This window comes from Moschus berezovskii, chromosome 25 (genome assembly GCF_049115385.1).
Source record: "Moschus berezovskii isolate FMDL1 chromosome 25, NW_MosBer_1.0, whole genome shotgun sequence".
Classification (NCBI taxonomy): domain Eukaryota; kingdom Metazoa; phylum Chordata; class Mammalia; order Artiodactyla; family Moschidae; genus Moschus; species Moschus berezovskii.
The window spans coordinates 43,543,856-43,570,376 of NC_142484.1; the positions used below are offsets into that span (position 1 = coordinate 43,543,856).

At 40.8% G+C, this 26,521-nt stretch overlaps 1 pseudogene; it reads right to left on the reverse strand.

Moving 5' to 3' along the window:
* Positions 1–5,867: 5,867 nt before the first annotated feature.
* Positions 5,868–12,693, reverse strand: LOC148773901 (tripartite motif-containing protein 43-like; annotated as a pseudogene).
* Between the last annotated feature and the right edge of the window lie 13,828 nt (positions 12,694–26,521).

Sequence of the window (26,521 nt, forward strand, 5' to 3'; positions counted from 1 at the left end):
CAGAGCAGCCAGGGCAGTGAGACGCCCTCCCACCACCACCAGAGAGTAGGCCCCACTGACCTCAGCTAGGGAAAAGCGCACGCAAAAATGAAGACCTAGTAAAGACAAAATTAAATAAGTAAATGAATAAAAATTATTAAGAACAACAAAATGCTACAGTCATAGTCCATGCCAGCCTCCTAGAAGCTTTTTGGGAAACTCTGGGTGCTCTGTCTGACCTCAAGTTAGGGCAGTGGGGCCCTTAGATAACAAACAAATAGCGTATGACAATGCTGAAAAGTCCAGGCCATGGAAGAGCTTCTCTGGCCTCAGAAGCCAAGACTCTGTAGATTCACTGGCCATATGTGTCCATGCTTCTGCTGCAATAAGTGTGCGAGTATTTGTTGGGAGCAGGGATACTGGGAAAGACTGATTGGAATCACTGCCCTCCCTGCCACACCCACCACACCCAGCGATCTGACTCCTTTGCTAACTGGCTGATCAGTTCAGTTCAGTTCAGTTCAGTCGCTCAGTCGTGTCCGACTCTCCGCGACCCCATGAATCACAGCACGCCAGGCCTCCCTGTCCATCACCAACTCCCGGAGTTCACTCAAACTCATGTCCACAGAGTCGGTGATGCCATCCAGCCATCTCATTCTCCGTCGTCCCCTTCTCCTCCCGCCCCCAACCTTTCCCAGCATCAGAGTCTTTTCCAGTGAGTCAACTCGTCGCATGAGGTGGCCAAAGTATTGCAGTTTCAGCTTTAGCATCAGTCCCTCCAATGAACATCCAGGATTGATCTCCTCTAGAATGGACTGGTTGGATCTCCTTGCAGTACAAGGGACTCTCAAGAGTCTTCTCCAACACCACAGTTCAAAAGCATCGATTCTTCGGCGGTCAGCCTTCTTCACAGTCCAACTCTCACATCCATACATGACCACGGGAAAAACCATTGCCTTGACTAGACGGACCTTGGTTGGCAAAGTAATGTCTCTGCTTTTTAATATACTATCAAGGTTGGTCATAACTTTCCTTCCAAGGAGCAAGCGTCTTTTAATTTCATGGCTGCAATCAGCATCTGCAGTGATTTTGGAGCCCAAAAAAACAACTGGCTGATACTCTCCCTAATTTCTGAGAATGTCTCACTGTGCAAGCCTGCTGAACCTCTGGTCCTGTAATTCCATTTTCCATGCCCACTCCCTGCACTCCTGATTCAAGGCATGGGATAGGACACAGGATCAGAGGGGTCTGAGACCACTCCAGCCAGAGAAGAACCAGCACCCTCTGTAACTGCACTGTGCTGTGTTGCCTATCAAAATCTTATATTCACAAAAATAAACTACCAGGAACATCTCATAATCTTTCTTATGTAATTTCTCAACAAAATGATATACACAAAAAAGTATACTGAATAACTTTATTTTTGATAGCAAACTAGATGATTGTTTGAAAATATTATGATGTAGGGAATCATTTAATGAAAACAATACTGTATCAAATTCAATATAATACCAAAATGATTTTTAAAATAATAATTGAGTCTGTGATAGTTCATGTGTGTTTACTAACTTAAGACTAATTTGAAACCAATGCATCTAATTGACAACAATCACTACAAAACAATTCATACACTGAAGAAAATTAAAGATTAAAAGGCACAGATTTTAGTCAAGCTCACATAAGATGATTTAAGATACCAAAACTGTAGCATTATTACTAATAACATTACCATATTATTAGCATTGTAATCAGTAATATTTCCTAAAATGATTTATTGAGAAATAGAGCCTATAGTCAGGTCATTCTCTGGGTGGGCAGTTCTGTGCACAAAGTTTAAAATGGGGAAAGTTGTATCATTTTTATACTTAATTATGCTGAATGGCATATGGTCTTGCTATAGATTTCTGTTATTTCAACCTGGCTAGGCTGAAATGGCAAATAAAGGGGGAAACAATGAAAACAGTGACAGAATTTATTTTCTTGGGCTTCAAAATTACTGTAGATGGTAACTGCAGCCACGAAATTAAAAGATACTTGCTCCTTGGAAGAAAAACTATGACAAACCTAGACAGCATATTAAAAAGCAGAGACAAAAGTCTGTATAGTCAACAAAAGTCTATAGTCAAAGCTTATGGTTTTTCCAGTAGTCATGTATATGTGTGAGAGTTGGAGCATAAGGAAATCTCAGCACGGATGAATTGATGTTTCTCAACTGTGGTTTTGGAGAAGACTCTTGAGAATCCCTTGGATTGCAAGGAGATCAAACCAGGCAATCCTAAAGGAAATCAACCCTGAATATTCATTGGAAGGACTGATGTTGAAGCTGAAGTTCCAATACTTTGACCACCTGTTGTGAAGAGCTGACTCATTAGAAAAGACCCTGCTGCTGGGAAAAATTGAAGGCAGGAGGAGAAGAGGGTGACAGAGGACAAGCTAGATGGATGGCATAACCAACTCAATGGACATGACTTTGAGCAAGCTCCAGGAGATGGTGAAGGACAAGGGAAGACTGGTATGCTGCAGTCCATGGGGTTGCAAAACGTCGGACACAACTGAGCAACTGAACAGCAAAAGGCTGAAATACAAGGATTTAAGGTAGTTGATCGATCACTTTGTAGTGCATTCACATCTCTTGAAATTTTTTCAATCAAATACTAATCTAGGTGATGCTGTGAAGAGGTTTTGAGGATGGAAAGTCCCTGATATTGACGTTAATGTAGGGTGAATATCGAGGTGCACCTGATTTAATCAAAACTCCCTGAATAAAATTCCAGACAAAGGGATCTATATAATTTCTATTGTGCCAACCTCCTGTGGACAACAACTTTATCCTCAACAATTTAGGTTCCAGGCTGTTTATGTTTTCCCTCCCTGAGTAAGTGACCTATTGTCCTCAGACTTGCTTAGGCAGTGTCCATAACCATCACATGAGGCAATTCCTTATGAATGTGAATTCTTCATCTTTCTCTCTTTCCTACTGTTCCTCCTTCTCTAGTTGAAACCTGCTGATACAAACCTGATATATTTATGATAGCTATTAGCATAACCTTGAAAGGTTTTTGCTGAGCCGTGAAAGATGCCGGGATTCTTGGCCTCCAGAGGAGAGGATTCAATCCAGGGCCAGTGACGAGGCTTGATTGCTTGGAGCTTTTGTGTAATAAAGTGTTATTAAAGTATAAAAGAGATAGAAAAGCTTCTGATATAGGCATCAGAAGGGGGCAGAAAGAGTGCCCCCTGCTAGTCTCTAGCAGTAAGTTATATACCTACTAGCAGGCTGCTAATTAGAGAAAGGACATGTCTCAAAACTCAGAGAGTGGTACCAGGCCCCTCACCCACAACATGAGATAACATTGGCCCAAGGTGAGCCATTCCAGGGCATAAAATGACATGAGTCTTGAAGAAAGGCAGGTTTCCAAGCAAAATCACAGCCTTAAGAAAAGCATTTCCATAAGAATTCTGCATTGGTTAGCTCAAAGTTTGATAAAAGTTAAGTTCAGGTGGAACCAGGTGTCATCATGGCAACACAGAATTTTGAAAGAAACCTCCTTTTAAGTTTGCATAGAACAGGGAAAAAAAATCTGACACTTGTGGTTTGTTTCCTCCTGCCACTTAAGAGAGAGATGAAACATGTCTGACCCTTGCAGCCTATTTCCTCTGTTTGGGGTCCCCTAGCTTTGCTGCCTGTTACCCTCTCAAACTTAACCATAAATGTAATAGTCCATTGACTGACAATGCCCCTCCTGGATATTAGGATATATATATACCCAAAATTTTCATCAAAATTTTCACACTAGCTTGTGAAATGAGTGCAATTATATAGTAGTTTGAACATTCTTTGCCATTGCCTTGCTTTGGGGTTGGAGTGAAAACTGACCTTTAAGTCCTGTGGCCACTGCTGAGTTTTCCAAATCTGCGGGCATACTGAATGCAGTACTTTTACAGTATCATCATTTAGGATTTGAAGTAACTCATCTGGAATTCCATCACCTTCACTAGCTTTGTTCATAGTAATGCTTCCTAAGGCCCACTTGACTTGACACTCCATAATATCTGGTTCTAGGTTAGTCACCACACCATAGTGGTTATCTGGTTTATTAAAAGCTTTCTTATTAAGAAGTACAGTTCTTCTGTGTATTCTTGCCACTTCTTAATCTTTTCTGCTTCGGTTAAGATCTTGTGGTTTCTATCCTTTATTGTGCCCATCTTGGCATGAAATGTTCCCTTAATATCTATAATTTTCTTGAGGAAATCTCTAGTCTTTACCCTTCTGTTGCTTTCCTTTGATTCATTGTTCACTTAAGAAGTCTTATCTCTCATTGTTATTCTCTGGGAATCTGCCTACAGTTGGATATATATTTCCCTTTCTCCATTGCCTTTTGCTTCTCTTCTTTTCTCAGCTATTTTTAAGGTGGTGACTGCAGCCATGAAATTCAAAGATGCTAGACCTTTCAAAGAAAAGCTATGACAAACCTAGACCACATATTAAAGAGCAGAGACATCACTTTGCTAACAATGGTCCACATAATCAAAGTTGTGGCTTTTCCAGTAGTCATGTACAGATGTGAGATTTGGACCATAAAGAAGGCTGAGTGTTGAAGAACTGATGCTTTTGAACTGTGGTGCTGGAGAAGACTCTTGAGAATCTCGTGGATAGCAAGGAGGTCAAACCAGTTAATCCTAAAGGACATCAACCCTAAATACTCATTGGAAGGACTGATGCTAAAGTTGAAGTTCTAGTACTTTGGGAAGAGCCAACACATGAAAAGACCCTGATGTTGAGAAAGATTGAGGGCAAGAGGAAAAGGGGCTGACAGTGGATGAGATGGTTGGATGACATCATTGACTCAATGGACATGAATTTGGGCAAACTGATAGTGAAGGACAGGGAAGCCTGGCACACTGCAGTCCTTGGGGTCGCAAAGAGTCAGACACGACTTAGGGACTAAACAACAACAGAAAACAAATCTACTCATTTTCAGTTTTGATTTTCCTGATTTCAGTTACTTGAGTGTCAAAACCTTGTCCAGGAAATATTAAACGGAAAATCCCAGAAATAAATAATTCAGATGTGTTTAACTGTGAGCCATTCTGGGTAGTGGGATGAAATACCATCCATCCAGGTCCATCCCTCCAAGAACAGGTATCCTCCCTTTGTCTTGCTTATCCCACACTCACTGACTTAGCTTTGTGGGTTAGCTTCTCCATTGTCCTAAAAATCCCATTGGGTGTATTCAAGTAACCCGTAGTTTGTTTAATAATGGCATCAAATTATGGTAATGGTGATAGTGGCATTTTGGATATGCCAAAGGGAATCCATAGGGTCCTTGCTTTAGGAGACGGTTTCTGTCATCTTGTCTTTTCCCTTATACTATTGTAACAAAAAAGGACTTGTGAATTCTGAATTCTTTAAAGGAAAAGCTTATCCCAGTCTTCAGAGCAGTGGAGATGCCCCTGCAAATTGGTTTTCACCCTAAGGGTGAATATATGTGTAGGACCCTGTAGATTATAAGAAGGTTGCAGGAGGACCTAGGTCTGGTGGATGACCAGGTCTGTCTATGCTGTGCAAGTTCTGGTCCCTGTACTGGGGCTCAGGAAGTGGGAAGTACATGTTCATACTGTGGTGAATATAGTAAGCTCATAAAAGAAGTGAATGATCACAATATATATTCTGGACACATGGTTTCAAGACAAGAATTTATTGTCAGGAAGATGGAAGGCAACAAGTGAAATTTGCCTTTGACACTATCTTCACGTTGAATAACAATAAAGGAGGGTTCATTACAGTAGAAAGAGCCTAAAGACAATGGAGTATTATTTTGCAGCACTGGACAAGGGCCCCACCAGAGAAGGAGTCCTGAGCATCCCGTCTGGGCCCTGACTCAGCCTCCTCACCTGTGGCCAGTGCAGATGAAGGGCCTGACAGGGAAAGTGCACACGCCATCATCATACCTCCAAAGGAGGGAGCGCTTGGCAACATCCACAAAACTAACACTCCCACTGTCACAATCAAGGAACACCCCAACCCTGCCCAGAGGTCTCTCTGTGCACAGAGGCGTGGTGGGGGCGGTGGTCCGGAGTTGGTAATGGTCATCCTGCTTTACACACATAAGGAGAAAGTTGTCCCTGTTGGACTCGTCCAGTATGCCGTTGTCCTTCCTTATCCAGGAATCCTTACAGATGCCTACAGCTCAGTCCCAAGAGCTGTCCACAAGGATTTCCCAGTACTGTTTGCCAGAGGTGAAGCTCTGGTCTCCCCATGCAGCAGAACACTTCGATGTTCCACCATCCAAAGACGCATGGAGTCTGTCATGTTCATATGTCAGATTTCTTGCATCATCGAGCAGCCTGATGTGCTCACTGCTTACTTCATTACTGAATGAAAAGTTGACTGTGAAGAGATGAGAGAATAAAGCTGTCAAAATCAATGGCAAAATCAAATTCTCTACCAGAGAAGATAATGTATCTAGAGTCTCACTGGAAATATATTTTAAGATTGGAAGCTCATCTCTGATTAGAAAATATTGCATATAAATATTGCCAGCATATCTGCTAAGCAAACAACTAATTAAAATGGAAAAAAGCTTCTTACAAGTTCAGAGATTATAAATTAGAGGGAGGTCACAGTTACTTCTGGATGGGTGTTTTCTATGACATCTAAAAACCTGAGCACCTACTCACGGATCACCTCCAAGACATGACAGTATATCTTACCTCCACCAACACTGAACAGGGAAAAAAGCATCATAGAATAGAGAACGTTATCTCAGTTAAGTTAGCAAATGGACACTGAAGATGTGAAGCCTAAGGACTGCTTCTTCAAAGTGGTTTCTTTGTAAGAATTTTCTGACTTTGATCTGCAGTTCAAACCTTAGTCTTCCGCTTCCTGCTAAGTCACCCTCCAGGGTGAGGTTTATCATGAAGCTCATTGTGGCCTCATCAACCAACCGTTTGCTTCCTGTGATTCCTGTGTTCGATTTTTCAGGCTTATCCATTTGGTCAGATTATGTCAATGTAAAAACACATTATACATTTAATCACTAAGAAAATTTCAAGCAAAAATATGTTTAAGACTTCCCTCATAGCACAGTCGATAAAAAACTATCTGCCAATTTACCAGACTTTCCTAACCTGGGGAGATTCCACATGCCACAGAGCTCCTGAGCCTATACACCACAACTACTGAGCCTGTGCTCTAGAGCCTGGGACCTGCAACTCCTCAGCCTACATGTTGCAACTACTGAAGCCCAACAGCCTAGAGCCTGTGCTCTGCAAGAAGAGAAGCCAGTGCAAGTAGAAGGCTGAGGAAGATTGGCTCCACTCACCACAACTAGAGAAACCAACGAAGACTCAGTGCAGTCAAAAATAAATAAATAAATATTTTAAAAATAACATGGATAGAAAAAGAAAAATATATTCCCAAAAAAAGTCTTAAAAACTCTACCTGCACTTAAACTCTGAAATTGGAATATCCTATATTAATAACCAATTTTCTAGGATTCACTGAACAACTGACATTGTCATGATATTTCTAGAGATCAAGAAGCCATTTTGGAAGCATGTGAATTTTTTTCATTAATACAATGTTTTCTGAAATTTAAAGATGATTAATGAGGCCTGAAACACATGAGTCCCTACACCAGCCTGCATGTATTCTGTAGAGGATTTTTTGACTCTGTGACCACATATGTCTGTACCTGCCTATTTACATGCTGTTCTCCTGCACAAGGTGAGAGATGAATAGAGAAAGATTTTCCATGGACACCATCACAGAAGGACCCTGCAGGACAGACACACTGGCGGGCTGACACTCACCCCAGAAGCAGTTGAGCCAGCCCATCAGCCCGCACATAGGTGGTGCAGGGAGTTCTGGGAGCAGAGGCTGAGGCACGTGCAGCTGTGCTGACTCACTCCTGTAAGAGGAAGATGAGTTTAATCCTTCTGCAGCCCAGGGCTTCTTAAACACAGCCTTCACAGTAAGACAGCATCCTTCAGCTCAACATTCTTCATCTAAATCCTTTCTACACCCTCATGGGATAGAATCATGCCCTTTTGGAAATTTATTAATATTCTCACCATTCTTCTTGTCCTGGTTCTACCCCATTTCTCAGCATCACTTGCTTCTTTATCTAACATCTGAAACACTAGTCTTTGCACTTCTATGTGTCTGATTGTGGAATCTAAATAAGAGAAATAACTGGCCTTTTAGAAACTTGGTGCAGACACATGCACTCAAGCAATCTAGCATTATCTAGGTAAGTTATGTCATCGCTTTGTTAAATGCTGCTGTATCTCTTTCCCAGCCCTCAGGTGCCCTCATCAGCATCTGAAAATTTACCATTTCACTTTGTCTTCCAATTCCTGTCAAGAAGAAAAATAAAAAAACACAATTTAGACTTCTTTTTACATAGGCAACCAAGATTTGGGTTGGCAAAACTTCAGTAGAGTTCTAATCATCACCACCAGAAACAGTCTGAAAAATCTGTTTTCCCTTTCTTTGTTTAAAACAAACAAACAAAACTCTGGCACAACATATTGCATATGGACAGAATAGCATTTTTTGGTGAGTTAACAAAACAGGATGAAAGAGAAAGGACAAGATTGGTGACTATGCAACCCTCAGCTCTCTGCAAATTGATCTATCGTAGGACTTTTCCCTGAAGGGTAATATGCTCCAAGGGGTAAAAAAACCTGGGATATCCCAACAGAAGTTAGAATATATATATGCACTTCCCCCAGATTTCTCCCTTTGCGCCTTTCAAGAACAAAGGTTTGAATGAGATTATATAGGATGTTCCTTTCTGGTTTTAATAGAAGCAAGCAACAAAAGATTTTGAGAATGAAATGTTCCCTGGGGAATGTCTAGAAAAGAATACTGTAAAACTTACTCAATAATGATGTACATGAGTTGCAAATATGCTTTATATACTTTATCTATAATATTTCCAGCTAGGAGAAACTTCCACCTTATTTGCAGGAGATGAGGGTACCATGTCATGGAAGTCAAAGGTGTGAACTTCAGGTAACGTATTTTCAAGCTCATTCTCAATTCTCACCTGGAGCAGCTCCATGTCTGGTTTAGAGAACATTTTCATGAGCTCCTTGTGTATTATTCTGACCTCTCTCTTCTTTCCAATCATTTCCTCTTGCCTTCTTCTGAGCTGCTTACATATGCTTTGGCCTTCATTTATGATACTGTCTCCATAATCATCTAGAAGAAATGGCCATGCTATCTGGTAAGTTCTCCAAATCATGTTTCCATGTTGATACACATAAAACTGTTGGGAGATGGATTTCAACAGCATTAGTTTGCTCTGATTCATGCTTTCTCCCATGAAGCTATATCCATACTAAATTCACGAACTTCCTCTTCTGGAAAACCAAGTTCATTCCTCTTTCCTTCACTTATTTTACATTGTTTTTAACTAGATCAAAACCCAAACTCACGCTTCCCTTAAATCACCTTCATCTAATTTATGAATTCCTGAAATTCTGGAAAAAATTTTTTTGTGAATCATTTGTTTCCTTTACCTCTTGTGAAATCTGAAAGAGCCCATGTAAGCAATTAAAATTTATGAGTGGTTCCTAGATCATATGCAATATTCTCATTTCAACATTAGTCAGTAAATTTGCATTTCATCTAATGCCTCCTGGCCTCGCAGCCACGATACAGCTCACTCTCCGTGTTGGTATTCTCAGGAAGCATATTCCAAATAATCTCATTGCCTGACCTCAAACGGATATCCAGTCACAGAAGCCGTTTGATTCTAGGGTCCTTTTCTATACGAATGGGTTTTCACTCCCCTGTCAGTTCACAGGCTCCTTCCCACATTGTTTGGAAGGTCATTCGTCTTCATCTGTGGCATATTCCCTCCCAGTATTGATGGACTCTCTCACTCATCTGTCTTTCTCCTTGCTCTTTCCCCCATGAGGTTTTGTGTAACATCTCACATTTTCTTATCGTTGAATCAATATCACTCTCTAGCCAGTGAGCTATCACTTTTCACTTTGCTGGGCACACTATTAAAATTGCTGTTCAAGTTTGATTTGTATCATCTGGGCTTTTGTTCTAATCAGATTGAAGTACTTTGTGGTTCCCAACGAAAAGTCTTTTACTTTCAGGAATATATTGCAGAAGGAAATGGCAAGCCACTCCAGTACTCTTGCCTGAAGAATTCCATGGACAGAGGAGCCTGGTAGTCCTTGGGGTCCACCCATATAAGACCCCCATAGTCCATGGGGTCGCAAAGAGTCGGACATGACTGAGTGACTAACACTTCAGGAATGTATGACTGACAGAAATCTGTGCCTGAAATAACCCATGGATGTTTTAACATCTACTTGAACTTCAGAACTGGAATTGGTCTTAAACTGATGAAATTTCCCCAAGATCTTGAATTGTATATGTGGAAGCTTCCACATCACTTCATGTGTCTCCACCTTAGCACTGCGGCACATTCTTCTAGTGGGTATTTTGTCACAGTTACTGATCCACTGGATTCTAAACAGCCCAACGGACATGGAATTGTTGGTTGAATTGGGGGATGGAATATTTTTTTCCGATAGTGTTCAACCCATTCTCTAATTTCATGGTACATGGTGATTTCAGCTCACATTATTAATGGGTAAGTTTCTAGCATGACTGCCTCAACCTGTTTCAATGAAAAATACATTCTCCTACTTACCACCCAATGGTCAATCCCTTTGTAATTTTTCTTGAGATTTCTCTCAATTCCTTGGATCTTTTCCCATAATGATCTCATTTGGTTGGTCACCTTTTCCTGTAAAAAAATTGTGAAGTTTAGCATTCAGTTCAGTTCAGTCACTCAGTCGTGTCCGACTCTCCGCGACCCCATGAATCACAGCACGCCAGGCCTCCCTGTCCATCACCAACTCCCGGAGTTCACTCAAACTCATGTCCACAGAGTCGGTGATACCATCCAGCCATCTCATTCTCGGTCGTCCCCTTCTCCTCCCGCCCCCAACCTTTCCCAGCATCAGAGTCTTTTCCAGTGAGTCAACTCTTCGCATGAGGTGGCCAAAGTATTGCAGTTTCAGCCTCAGCATCAGTCCTTCCAATGAACACCCAGGATTGATCTCCTTTAGAATGGACTGGTTGGATCTCCTTGCGGTACAAGGGACTCTCAAGAGTCTTCTCCAACACCACAGTTCAAAAGCATCAATTAAGAAACTGCAAATACATTGAGGTTTCAGAGCCCAAAGATTTGCAGTGTACTGAGTGTCATTAGATACACATTCTTGAGAGAGACACTAAAGACCATGGCAGGTCATCAGGTTTCCCTGTTCTTCCTCACTAATGATCTGCTGTATGAAATTCTACACTGCAGAACCACACACCATTAGGTAAGCATCTGTCTAGGCATGATTAATTTTCAGATAATGTGACTCCTTGTATCAGAATTTGGTTTAGTGATGCTTGTCACCAAGTAATTCTAATGTACTGGATCTTCCTTCTTTGTCCAGGATTAGGAAACCTGTATCCAAAGGACTGATATTGAAGCTGAAACTCCAATATTTTGATGCGAAGAACTGACTCATTTAAAAAGACCCTGATATTGGGAAAGATTGAAGGCAGGAGGAAAAGGGGACGACAGAGGATAAGATGGTTAGATGGCATCACTGACTCAGTGGATATGAGTTTGGGTAAACTCTGGGAGTTGGTGATGGACAGGGAGGCCTGGCGTGCTGTGGTTCATGGGGTCACAAAGAATCGGACACGACTGAGTGACAGAACTGAACTGAACTGAACTGAATCCAATGGAAAATGCTTTTTGCACCTTGAGCACATTAGAGCTGAAGATTCTTTCTTAAAATTAAGGTCGTAAAGTGCCTCTGATTGACTTCTCAAGTCGCTTAGTGGTAAAGAATCCACCTGCCAGTTCAGGAGATGCAGGAGACCCAGGTTCCATCCCTGGGTAGGAATATCCCCTGGGGAAGGAAATGGCAACCAGCTTCAGTGTTCTTACCTGGAAAATTCCATGGACAGAGGAGCCTACCCCCATGGTCTACAGCCCATGGGATCCCAAAAGAGATGGACAGGGCTGAGCCACTGAGCGTGCACCATAGTGACTTTAGCATAATAAAATGCCATCTAAATAATTTCGGTTAGCTTCATCAGCTAGCCATTGAATACAAGTTTCCTAAATCAGATACACTGCTCTATTTTATTCACAGCTTCATTATTGCTAACTAGGTCTGTGTGTGGCACTCAGTAAAGAGAGGGTTTAAGCATCATCATTTTAGTCTCTTTTGTGTACTGTCCTCTAACTTTCAAAGTGTCTCAGAGGCATCACTCACCCAGGATTCCTCAGCAGCCTCTTCAGCGGGACAGTGTCTGTGAGTCTTGTGCTCCTGACCTTGAGAGCAGACCAAACAGAGCAAGCTCTTGTCGGCTTCACAGATCTTCTTTGTCTGCTTGTGGGTCCCACACAAGTGTTCCTCACACTTCAGGAATTGTCTGAGATTGGCTTTTCTGACAATGGACACCAGATTCTTCAGAAGAAAATTGGTTTTGAGGTTTGTCTGTTCTGATCCTTGTCTGCACACTGGACAACTGGCAGGGACTTCGGCTTGTTCCCAGAAAAGACGAAGACAGGACCTGTGCCCACAGCCTATGGTGACTGGGGCTAGAAGGAAATTCAGGCAGATGAGGCAGGTGAGCTCCTTCTGGAAGGCTTCTGCGATTTCTGAGTCCATTTTCCTGAGGGAAGAACATCAGGAGTTTATTCCTCTTCTGCAAAGACACAAAGGAGCAAGCAAAATTAGACTGGGGAGGGGGATGTGACTCAATTGTGCAACTGCATTGGGAACAGAGAGGTTGGATTTTGCTTTGATGCAAATGGAAAACTGAGACAAAAAGACAGCTCTCAAGAGCTGTAGGAAGTCTTCAAAGCTGTCAAACCCAAACTATCTGCTTCTTGATCATTTCTCCCCTACCTAAGGGAGAAGCTCAGTTTTGCTGAGGTCTTGTTTTCCCCTGTATAGCATGAGCTATCTAAGTGATAGCTCTGTGTGGTGGGTCCTGATTGCCCTAAACAATCAATCACAATGTTCTATGTCAGTCATTGATTTATGCAAGATACTTACTTACTTGTAGTTTCATTATTTCACCTAATTGTCAGGCATTTTTCCTTGGATGTTATTTTTTTTAAAAATCTCAGTCTGAATCCATATCCCCATTTCTTTTTCCTGAATGAATGCATTCAGTGTTGATAAAGAGGAGACAAATCTTGACAAATTAGATACTATTCTAACCAGAATCGACTTACATAAATATGCTAATTAGTTGAACTTTTCTTCCTATCCTCACTCAAGCAAGTTAAAAAAGAGAGAGGATGTTTGTATCTTCCAATCTTTAAAACTATTTTCAAGCAGCACTTTCACTTTGTAATCAGATTAATTTTACATGTTATGGCAATAATAGTTACCAAAATTAAAAAAAGCCAACAAACTATGCTCTTTAAATTTTACTTTGTAAAAAATTGGGTCCTTGTGTCTGTACTATTTAAGTATAGAAGTGCCTCAACTGTCTCAGATTTCTAAATGTTTCAGTCCAGTTCAGTTCAGTTCAGTTCAGTCACTCAGTCATGTCAGACTCTTTGCGACCCCATGGACTGGAGCATGCCAGGCCTCCCTGTCCATCACCAACTTCTGGAGTCCACCCAAACCCATGTCCATTGACTCAGTGATGCCATACAACCATCTCATCCTCTGTCGTTCCCTTCTCCTGCCTTCAGTCTTTCCCAGCATCAGGGTCTTTTCCAATGAGTCAGCTGTTCGCATCAGGTGGCCAAAGTATTGAGTTTCAGCTTCAGCATCAGTCCTTCCAATGAACACCCAGGACTGATCTCCTTTAGGATGGACTGGTTGGATCTCCTTGCTGTCCAAGGGACTTTCAAGAGTCTTCTCCAACACCACAGTTCAAAAGCATCAATTCTTCTGCGATCAGCTTTCTTTATAGTCCAACTCTCACATCCATACATGACTAAAAATTTCATTTTAAATACACAAATACTAAAATGCGTATTTCTGAAGAGTACCTAATTTTAACAATATTTTCTGCAAATCTTTGTATGCATCATCTATTTCTGTTAAAGTGAGAGTGAAAGTGTTAGTCACTCAGTTGTGTCTGACTTTTTGCAACCCCATGGACTATATCCCACCAGACTCCTCTGTCCATAGAATTTTCCAGGCAAGAATACAGGAATGGGTGGCCATTTCCTTCTCCAGGGAATTTTTCCAACCCAGGATTAGAAACCAGGTCTTCTTCATTGCAAGCATATTATTTACCATCTGAGCCACCTGGGAAGCCCATCTACTTCTATAATGTAAGATATTATCTCTGCTGTATTTACAGACACACTCCACTTTTAGGGTAAATTATGATTAAGTACTACTTAGAAGACTCTTGAGAGTCCCTTGGACTGCAAGGAGATACAACCAGTCCATTCTAAAGGAGATTGATCCTGGGTGTTCATTGGAAGGACTGATGCTAAAGCTGAAACTCCAATACTTTGGCCACCTCATGCGAAGAGTGGACTCACTGGAAAAGACTCTGATGCTGGGAAGGATTGAGGGCGGGAGGAGAAGGGGACGACAGAGAATGAGATGGCTGGATGGCATCACCGACTCGATGGACGGACATGAGTTTGAGTGAACTCTGGGAGTTGGTGATGGACAGGGAGGCCTGGCGTGCTGTGATTCAAGGGGTCACAAAGAGTCTGTCATGACTGAGCGATTAAACTGAACTGAACTGGTGGAATCAAGTAATCCGAAGAAGAGAGAGAAGCCTGGCCTGCTGCAGCCCATGTGGTCCTTAAGATGCATGAGGACAACTAAGAAAGAAATACAATCACAGAAGTAAAATGAACGCCCCTAACCATTTCACACGCATGTCATGACAAGCTAACAAAACCAGAACAGGATCCTTCCACTAAATTGGTAAAGAATGTTGTTTCATTAAAAAAAAAACCCTCATCTTACTGATATATCAAAATTAGGAAATTTAGTTTGTTTTCCCTCAGAAGAGTCCCAGGAGCTGCTCTGTGGTGAACTGTGTACTCATATAAGGAGTTGCAAAAACAGTCTCCCCTCCACAATATATGAAGTTGGCTCAGGGATTAAGGGTTCCAAGTGTGGCCGTCTCCAGATCCAGGTGAGTTCCCTCTCAGTTGTGGAAAAGACTGACTGGCTCCTGGAGTCTCCTTATATTGAGTCTCTGAATCCTACCCATTTGTTCATCAATCTTCTGATGGTGTTAATCTGGATGATGAGATTTCCTGAAACAAGACAAGATTGCTCTAACACCTTGGCTTATCTACATAAACAATCTCCACAAACACCCTCTCATCAAGAGCTACTGATTGTACCATAGACCCAATTTTAAATGTACTTTGATATGTGAGTTTCTGAATTTCAATAATTTTTATTTTTAACCAAAGAATTTGAAAAGATTATTTCAACACTATATAGTGAGGTTTGTGTAAACATATTCTATCATGGAGAAACAGTTTGATTTTATTGATTGATTTTTAAATTTTAAAGGAACTCTTTAAGGTAGAAACTCCGGTGCCCACCACTTCAGAGTGGAACTTTCTCTTGTCCTTCACCCTCACGCTCCGGATCAAGCCCCCCAGTGCCTCTGAGCAATGGCAGATGGGAGGCTCTCTGCCTGGTGCTCTCCTACCCAACTCCAGGGGAAAGGGTCAGTAGAGAGAGACCCCAGCTCAGACATCACTTTAGGCCAATGCCATTAATAGGCTACTTTAGAACAAAATAGAAACAACAGCCGCCACATTGAAAAAATTAGGATAAAAATTATTTTGAAAGGATAGCTCATATCCTCACTTTCTTTTCTGACATATTTCCCACTGAACAATCACATGGAGAATTCAGAGTTTTGGAAAGGGGTAAGAACCATGACCCCATCTTTAAGTTTTTCAATACACATATACCTTTTATACGCATTTCAAGTGACTGAAGCTTCTTAGAGCTTATGAGCAAATTTTTAAAATTACCTTGTGTTGCAAAAGCACAACCACTCTTTAATGAGGTGTGACTCTTGTTAACAGTAACCCCAGGGGCCTTAATTTCCAAGTCTTAATCAACTTTTTTACCACCCTCCTTTCCTAAATGCAGTATGGCAATATAGGTAATTATGACAATAATACAACTTGCTATAAATTAGTCATAAAGTCTTCTTATGAATGCTGACATGAAGGCAATTTTATTTCTCTATGTTTCTGCATTTTACAAAATGATAGACACAAGTGATGTCACCAAACTCAACTATAAGGTTTCCTCTTGTGGAAACACTGCACTGGATCTCCTCAGAGGAAGAGCTTAAGACAAGACTTAGCCCAGAGCTCCCTGTAGAGGATGAAGTCGGTCTTGTCAGACCCTGTTTAATTAATAGTCTGTTCCTCAGGCAGCAGCTAGGAAGATAGATTAGTGTAAACTCTCTAGTTTAAAATTAGGATAATGATCTTACTTCTGCAACCTCCATCATGGTAGCCCTTGGGTTGCTTTAGTGCCTGAATGAATAATCACAGAAGATGAGCCCATGTTACAACACACTGCTGCCCTCACTTCCCCCTTTGTCCTCTAGCTCTCCCAAGTTGTCATGTCACGAAGCCATCATGAGTCTAAACACCAGAAACGCTGTCAAATATAAAATTTAATCTACTTATTCTATTGTAAGTGTGTGATGAAGACCACCCACAGAGTAAATGTCCTAGATAGACATTTAGAACTCAATAAATTGATTGCATTATTATGCTCTTGTGATTGAAAAGGTAAGAAAGTAAAATTTTGGGTTCTAAGCCGACTACTGTCTCTGAGTTAGACAGATATCAGGGAATTTATATTTTTCATTTTGCATCAGTCAGTTTTGTGAATATTTCTTCAAGTTTTTTATTTTCATATGGAATCAGTGGTTTTAGAATGTTAATTAAATCTATTATTTGAACATATGTAAGAGATCATGGGCTAAGGACCAAGTACCATCACTTACGTAACAGTTTAATGATATGTCGTACACTTTTGACATGATAGTTCACATTTCAGAAAATTTGAGTGATTTTGTATTTATAATTTTCCTATTAAAAATGCTACATAATACATCCTTCTGTGCATCTATCCTTGTTTTTGGTAATTCCTTGGAAAGACAGGTAGGGTGGATGTTGCTGGTTAAAAAGGATATGTGCAAATAAGCTTCTGATAATTGCCACCAGACCGTCCTGATTCAGAGTTGAATGGTTCTGCTCTGATTGGATGGATAAGGGATTGTGAGTAGGTTTCTTCAACTTTCCACTGAATGAGAAGTGTGGTGGGATGAACACAGGTTAGAACCAGGGACAGAAGGATTGCAGGCCTCATGTCAGCCAGGACAGTACCGCCTGTGAGACATCAGTCTTTTTTTTTAAGAATGCTGGTTTTATTTATTTATATTTTTTAATTTATTTATTTTAATTGGAGGCTAATTACATTATTGTATTGGTTTTGCCATACATGAACATGAATTTGCCCCGAATGTACATGTGTTCAAATTTGAGAAGAGTGTCCATATAAAACAGAGGATCTTGAGGATGGAGTTCTAGTGACCAGAGACTCAGCAGGCAGGACTGTGAAAGCCTACCTAGCAAGGTAGAGGAGGATGGACCCCCAGGTGACGTGAGAAACACTGGCCCATGGTCTTAGAAGAAGGATGAAGCTCTTGGTAAGGAAAGAGTAGAAACTCCATCAGACCTTTCTATCTGTCACCCCTGCTTCTGCACATGAACTCTCCACTTGCAGCAGTTCTACCAGCAGCCCCACTGTGGACTGAAGTCCATGTTTCTATGCTGGTTGCTATAGTGATGAGCAGCCAGAAGCAAACAGCTGGGCACATTGGCCTCCATGACAGCAAACTTTCTGGGATTTGATAGGAATTGAATTAAATCTAAATATCAAGTTGGGAAGAACTGTCATCTTGACAATATTTAGTCCATATTGACAGTATTCCCACCAGAGACGCTCAGAGGGCTCAAACAAACCTTGTGAACACCAGGACCCAGGGACCCCACAGAGACTGAGACAGAACTGTGTTTGAGTGTCTCCTGTGGAGGTATGGGTCAGCAGTGGCCTGCCACAGGGCACGGGCTCTGGGTGCAGCAGACCTGGATATGGCAATAAGCCCTCTTGGAGGAGGTCGCTGTTAACTCCACCATAGAGCTGCCCGAACTTACACAGGACTGGGAAATAGACTCTTGGAGAGCCCAAACAGAACCTTGTGCACACCAGGACCCAGGAGAAAGGGGCAGTGACCCCACAAGAGACTGACCCAGACTTGCCCGTGAGTGTCCAGGAGTCTCCAGCGGAGGCGTGGACCGGTGGTGGCCTGCTGCAGGATTGGGGGCACTGAGAGTAGCAGTACATGCCTGGGATTTTTTGAAGTAGGTTGACATTATCTCCATTACATCCACCATGGTTTGGCCCCAGGTAAATAGCAAGGAGGAAACACAGCTCCACCCATCAACAGAAAATTGGATTAAAGATTTACTGAGCGTGGCTTCCAGATCAGAACAAGACCCAGTTTCCCCCTCAGTCAGTCTGTTCCCATCAGGAAGCTTCCATAAGCCTCTTATTCTTCTCCATCAGAGGGCAGGCAGAATGAAAACCACAATCACATAAAATGAAACAATCTGATCACATGGATTGCAGCCTTGTCTAACTCAATGAATCTATGAGCCATGCCATGTAGGGCCACCCAAGATGGACGGGTCATGATGGAGAGTTCTGACAAAATGTGGTCCACTGGAGAAGGAAATGGCAAACCACATCAGTATTCTTGCCTTGAGAACCCCATGAATAGTATGAAATGACAAAAAGATAGGACACTGAAAGATGAACTCCCCAGGTTGCTAGGTGCCCAATATGCTACTGGAGATCAGTGGAGAAATATCTCCAGAAAGAATGAAGAGACAGAGCCAAAGCAAAAACAATACCCAGTTGTGGATGTGACTGGTGATGGAAGTAAAGTCAGATGCTCTAAAGAGCAATACTGAATAGGAACCTGGAATGTTATGCATGAATCAAGACAAATTGGAAGTGGGCAAACAGGAGATAGCAAGGAGAATGTCAATTTTTAGGAATAAGGGAACTAAAATGGATTATAACTGGTGAATTTAATTCAGATGACCATTATATCTACTACTATAGGCAAGAATCCCTTAGAAGAAATGGTGTAGTCATCATAGTCAACAAAAGAGTCTGAAATGCAGTACTTGGATGCAATCTCAAAAATGACAGAAAGATCTCTGCTCATTACCAAGGCAAACAATTCAATATCAGGGTAATCGAAGTCTATGTCCCAACCAGTAACGCTGAAGAAGCTGAAGTTGAACGGTTCAACATTGAAATCAGATTGATAATATTCTTTGCAGCCAAAGGTGGAGGAGCTCTATACAGCCAGCAAAAACAAGATCGGAAGCTGACTGTGGCTCAGATCATGAACTCCTTATTGCCAAATTCAGACTTAAATTGAAGAAAGTAGGGAAAACCACTAGACCATTCAGGTAATACTTAAATCAAATCCCTTATGATTGTACAATGGATGTGAGGAATAGATTCAAGGGATTAGATATGATAGAGTGCCTGAAGAACTACAGATGGAGGTTTGTGATATTGTGCAGGAAGCATTTATCAAGACCATCCCCAGGAAAAAGGAATGAAAAAAGGCAAAATGGTTTTCTGAGAAGGCTGTACAAATAGCTGAGAATAGAAGAGAAGATAAAGGCAAAGGAGAAAAAGAAAGATATACCCATTTGAATGCAGAGTTCCAAAGAATAGCAAGGAGAGATAAGAAAGCCTTCCTCAGTGATCAATGCAAAGAAAGAGAGGAAAACAATAGAATGGGAAAGACTAGAGATCTCTTCAAGAAAATTGGAGATACCAAGGGAATATTTCATGCAAAGATGGGCACAATAAAGGGCAGTAATGTTAGGGACCTAACAGAAGCAGAAGATGTTAAGAGGTGGCAAGAATACACAGAAGAACTGTACAAAAAAGATCTTAATGACCCAGATAACCAAATGGTCTCATCATTCACCTAGAGTCAGACATCCTGGAATGTGAAGTCAAGTGGGCCTTAGAAAGCATCACTAAGAACAAAGGGAGTGGAAGTGATGGAATTCTAGTTGAGCTATTTCAAACCCTAAAAGATGATGCTGTGAAAGTGTGCACTCAATATGCCAGCAAATTTGGAAAACTCAGCAGTGGCCACAGGACTGGAAAAGGTCAGTTTTCATTCAAATCCCAAAGAAAACCAAAGCCAAATAATGTTCAAACTACCACACAATTGCACTCATCTCACACACTAGCAAAGTAATGTTCAAAATTCTCCAAGGCAGGCTTCAACAGTATGTGAATTGAGAAATTTCAGATGTTCAAGCTAGATTTTAAAAAGGCAGAGGAACCAGAGATCAAATTGGCAACATCCATTGGATCATCGAAAAAGCAAGAAAATTTAAGAAAAACATCTACTTCTTCTTTATTGACTACACCAAAGCCTTTGACTGTTTGGATCACAGCAAACTGTGGAAAATTCTTCAAGAGACAGGAATACCAGACCACCTGACCTGCCTCCTGAGAAATCTGTACGCAGGTCAAGAAGCAACAGTTAGAACCATACATGGAACAACATACTGGTTCCAAATTGGGAAAGGAGTACCTATATTGTCACCTTGTTTCTTTAACTAAAGTGCAGAGTACATCATGTGAAATGCCAGGCTGGATGAAGTACAAGCTGGAATAAAGATTGCCAGGAGAAATATTAACAGCCGCAGATATGCAGATGACACCACCCTTATGGCTGCTGCTAAGTCACTTCAGTCGTGTCCGACTCTGTGAGACCCCAGAGATGGCAGCCCACCAGGCTCCCCCATCCCTGGGATTCTCCAGGCAAGAACACTGGAGTGGGTTGCCATTTCCTTCTCCAATGTGTGAAAATGAAAAGTGAAAGTGCAGTTGCTCAGTCATGTCTGACTTGTAGTGACCCCATGGACTGCAGCCTACCAGGCTCCTCCATCCATGGGATTTTCCAGGCAAGAGTACTGGAGTGGGGTGCCATTGCCTTCTCCAGACATCCTCCATAGATACCACAAAAGACAAGAGGGAGCATTGAGCAGAACTGAGAGGAAAAGCAGACCCTGCTGTGGAGATTCAGATGGAGGTTCCCTCCATAACACTTCCACCATCACATCAGCCTTCCACCCAATACACACACTGAACTTGTGATATGAAAAGCAATGATAGTTTACAGTTTTGTTTTTTTTTTTTACAAAATAAATGTGAGATGTGAGAGCTGGACAGTAAAGAAGGCTGAGGGGTGAAGGATTGGTGCTTTCAAGTTGTGGTGCTGGAAAATACTCTTGAGAATCCCTGGACAGTCAATCTTAAAGGAAATCAACCTTGAATATTCATTGGAAGGACTGATGCTGAAGCTGAGGCTCCAATACTTAGGCCACCTGATGCAAAGAGTGGACTCACTGGAAAAGACTCTGATGCTGGGAAAGACTGAGGGCAGGAGGAGAAGGGGGCAACAGACAACGAGATGGCAGGATGGCATCACCAACTCTATGGACATGAGTCTTAGAAAACTTTGCTGAAGTCTCCAGAGATGAAAAAAGTTGAACACAATTTAGCCACTGAACAACAGCAAATGTTTTAGAGAGAAACAGCCCAAAGATACATTATTCTTCTTATTGCATCCAATCGGAAGTATCTGGTATCAACCTGACATAACTGTTGATGTTAAACATGTTTGCTTGGTTAAGATAGTATTTGGAAGGTCTCTTACTTGTAAAGTGAAAGTTATCTTTTATTATTCTATTCTATGAAATATAACAAAGTCACTAAATCTTGTCTATTTTTTAAAAAAGGGTAGATTATGCTTTGGTTTCTGGGGTTTGATATTGTTGTTCAGTCACTAAGTCATGCCAGAATTTTTGCTACCCCATGAATTGTAGCACACCAGGCTCCTCTCTCTGCCACTGTGTCCCAGAGTTTACTCAAATTCATGTCCATTGAGTTTGTGCTGCTGTCACACTGTCCCATCTTCTACTGCCCACTTCTCTGTTTCTCTTCAGTCTTGCCTGGAATCAAGATCTTTTCCCATGGGTTGGCTCTTTGCATCAGGTGACCAAGATATTAAAGCTTCAGCAACAGTTCTTCCAATGAATAGTCAGGGTTGATTTACTTTAGGATTGATTGTCTTGACTGTACTCTCAAGAGTCTTCAGCATCACAATTTGAAAGCATCAATTTTTTCAGTGCTCAGCCAATGTGAGAGTTATGGACCAACTCTCACATCTGTAGAAGACTACTGGAAAAACCATAGCTTTTACTATTTGAACCTTTGCCAGCACAACGATGTCTCTGCTTTCTAATACACTATCTAGGTTTGTCATACCTTTTCTTCCAAGAAGCAAGCATCTTTTAATTTCACAGCAGCAGTCATTGTCCACAGTGATTTTTGAGTACAAGAAAAAAAAATCTGTCACTGCTTCCACTTTTTCCTTGGATATTTGCCATAAAGTGATGGGACTGGATGCCATGGTCTTAGGATTTTTAATATTGAGTTTCAAGTCAACTTAGTCATTCTCCTTTTTCATTCTCATCAAAAGACTCTTTAGTTCCTTTTCACTTTCTGCCATTAGAGTGGTATCATCTTCATATCTGAGGTTGTTGATATTTTTCCCAGCAATCTTGATTCCAGCTTGTGATTCATCCAGCCTGGCATTTTGCCTGATGCACTGTGCATATAGGGGCTTCCCCAGTGCCTCAGTGATAAAGAACCTGCCCTCAATGCAGAAGATGCAGGAGATACAGGTTCCATCTCTAGGGAGGAAAGATCCCCTGGGGGAGGGCATGGAAACCAGCTCCAGTATTCTTGCCTGGAGAATCCCATGAACAGAGGAGCCTGGTGGGGTTCAGTCCACAGTGTCGCAAAGAGTTGGACACGACTGTAGTAACTGAGAACACACAGACACACACACATACACTGCATATAAGTTAAATAGGCAGGGTGACAAAATACAGCCTTATCATACTCCTTTCCCAATTTGGAAGTGGTTCCTTGTTCCATGTCTGGTTCTAACTGTTCCTTTTGATGCAAATACAGGTTTCTCAAGAGACAGGTAAGGTGGTCTAGTACTCCAATCTCCTTAAGAATTTCCTACAATTTGTTGTAATCCACAGAGTCAAAGTTTTAGTATAGTCAATGAAGCAGAAATAGATATTTTTCTGGAATTCCTTTGCAGAATTTGATCCAACAAATGTTGGCAATTGGATTTCTGTTTCCTCTGCCTTTTTGAAATCCACCTTGTACATCTGAAAGTTTTTAGTACATGTACTGCTGAAGCCTAGCATGAAGGATTTTGAGCATAACCTTGCTAGCATGTGAAATGAAGGCAACTGTAGGGTAGTTTGGACATTCTTTAGCATTGTCCTTTTTTGAGATTGGATTGAAAAGTAACCTTTTCCAGTTCTGTGGCCTCTACTGAGCTTTCCAAATTTGCTGACATATTGAGTGCAGCAGTTTAACGGTATCATCTTTTAGGAATTAACTAGTTCAACTGGAATTCTATCACCTCTACTAGCTTTATTTGCAGTAATGCTTCCTAAGACCCACTTGACTTCACATTCCAAGATGTCTGACTCTAGTTTAGTTTTGTGGTTATCCAGGTCATTAAGAACCTTCTTGTACAGTTCTTCTGTGTATTCTTGCCCTGTCTTCTTAATCCCTTCTGCTTCTGTTCAGTCCTTATGATTTCTGTCCTTTATCAGTCCCATCATTGTAAGAAATATTCCCTTGATATCTCCTCCAATTTTCTAGAAGAGATCTCTAGTTTTTCCCATTCTATTGTTGACCTTTATTTTTTGCATTGTTCATTTATAGAAGCCTTCTTATCTCTCTCTGCTGTTTTCTGGAACTCTGCATTCGGTTGGGTTTATCTTTCCTTTTCTCCCTTGCCTTTCATTTGTTTTCTTTTCTCAGGTATTTATAAAACCTTCCTTGACATCCACTTTGCTTTGTTGCATTTCCTTTTTATTGGGATGGTTTCGGTCACTGCCTGATGTACAGTGTTATGAACCTGCATCCATAGTTCTTCAGGCATTCTCACTACCAAATCTAATATATTGAATCTATTCATGACCTCCACTGAATAAGAGATTTGATTTAGGTCATGCCTGAAAAGTAGTGGTTTCCCCTACTTTCTTCAATTTAAGTCTGAATTTTGTAATAAGAACTCACAATCTGAGCCACAATCAACTCCAGGTCTTGTATTTACTGACTGTATAGAACTTCTCCACTTTGGGCTGTATAAAACATAATCAATGTGATTTTGGTATTGACCATCTGGTGATGTCCATGTGTAGAGTCATCTCTTGGGTTGTTGGCAAGGGTGTTTGCTTTGACAAGTGTGTTCTTTTGAAAAAAGTCTATTAGCCTTTGCCCTGCTTCATTTGCACTGTGAGGCCAAACGTGACTGATATTCTGGGTTTTTCTTGACTTTCTACTTTTGCATTTCATGTTGTATAATGTAAAGGACATCTTTTTTTGGTGTTAGTTCTAGAAGGTGCTGTAGGTCTTCATAGAACAAATCAACTTCGTTTCTTCCACATCAGTGGTTGGAGCACAGATTTGGATATTTATGGTGTTGAATTATTTACCTTGGAAACAAACTGACATCATTTTGTCATTTTTGAGATTCCACCCAAGTACTGCATTTCAGACTCTTGTTGACTATGAGAGTTATTCCATTTCTTCTAAGGGATTCTTACCCAAAGTAATAGATATAACTGTTGTCTAAAATTAGAAATATAGTATAGTTCATTAAATGGAGATATTAAATTCATACTGTGTGGTTTATTTATTGTCCAAATAATAGGTTCATAGATTACAACTATAAATTCAGCATATGACTTTTTAGTGGAGATTGGATTGTGGTAATTGGATTAAGTAGGTTTCAAAAGTTTGACTTCAATCATTGGCATCTTAAAGTGTTTTCAACACTGCAAAAATCTAATCATGTGTACCTATACCTATTTACAGGGCTCATAACAGTATCACTTGAAGGAAATGGGTGTGGTCTTCAGAGAATTTATAAAACATCTCTTGAAGATGCAAACTCCTTCTTCTCCATAGTCTAGTAGATGTCTGGATTGAAGTAGGCTGCACTGTGGAGACTTCGGAAAGCTTCTGCCAGGAGGAGGTGAGCACCTAAGCTGAACTGAATTTAACAAAATTACTTAAGGAACAGGAGTAGAACGTTTCATCAACTGTAGCCACAGGTGAGTTCTATCAAAGTAAAATGAAATTCTACTATGTTCACTTAGAAATGAAACTTTCAGTGATTGTGGGCAGAAAGGTAAATTTTTTTTTCTATCAGCAATATGTATATGTGAACACTGCATTAAGCATTTATTCCCTGTAGTATTTGTAGATCAGTAACTTCTTTTACCAATACTATGTCAAGAAGTGAAAGAAAGTGAAAGTCGCTCAGTCTTGTCCAACTCTCTGCGACCCCATGGACTATATAGTCCATGGAATTCTCCATGCCAGAATACTGGAGAGGGTAGCCTTTCCCTTCTCCAGGGGATCTTCCCAACCCAGGAATCTAACCAGGGTCTCATGCATTGCAGGTGAATTCTTTACCAACTGAGCAATCAGGAAAGCCCTAGTAACTTCCTTATAAAATGTGAATGAAAATTGAAAATTAGTAAATATTGTTGAGGAGATTAAAATAGTTAATCTATATAAAAGGAGTTAACTTAATACCTAGAAATATTTTAAAAAACACACATTAGATTCTCCTGTTATTATTGTTGTTGAGTCACTAAATCGTGTCAACTCCTTGCAATCCCATGGACTGTAGCCTGCCAGACTCCTCTGCCTATGGGATTCTCTTGGCAAGAATACTGAAGTGGATTGCCATTCCCTTCTCCAGAGGATCTTCCATACCTAGGGATTCTGCATTGTAGGCAGATTCTTTACCATCTGAGCTACAGGGAAGATCCTAAAGCTGATGTTATCCATGTTCAATTGAGGAAAAATTTTCTGTCTCTTTTTTTGACCAGGCCTATATTTTCACTCTTGGAAAGAAGTCACCTCTCCTATTCAATTTATCATAGACAGGGAAGAAAACAGGACTCATATAGTTAAAGCAAATATTTGGTCACAGAGTATGATAACTGAAAGTATATATTCATGCCCACTTTCTTTTATCCGGATGCTTTTCATTACCTCTTTACCTGCATGGGTCTTGTCCAAGAAAACAAGTTGGTTCTTTTTAAGTTTTTTAAATGACTTAAAAATTTAAAATAACTGTTAATAATTTAGTTTTAATATATTGCTATTTATAATATTAAGCTATTTTATTTCATGACCTTATGTGTTATTAGATGTTTTTATGTATTAAAAGAGTTTTCTAGAGACCTGAGTATTTATAAAACACATGTGTGTGTGCTTGGACCCTCAACTGTGT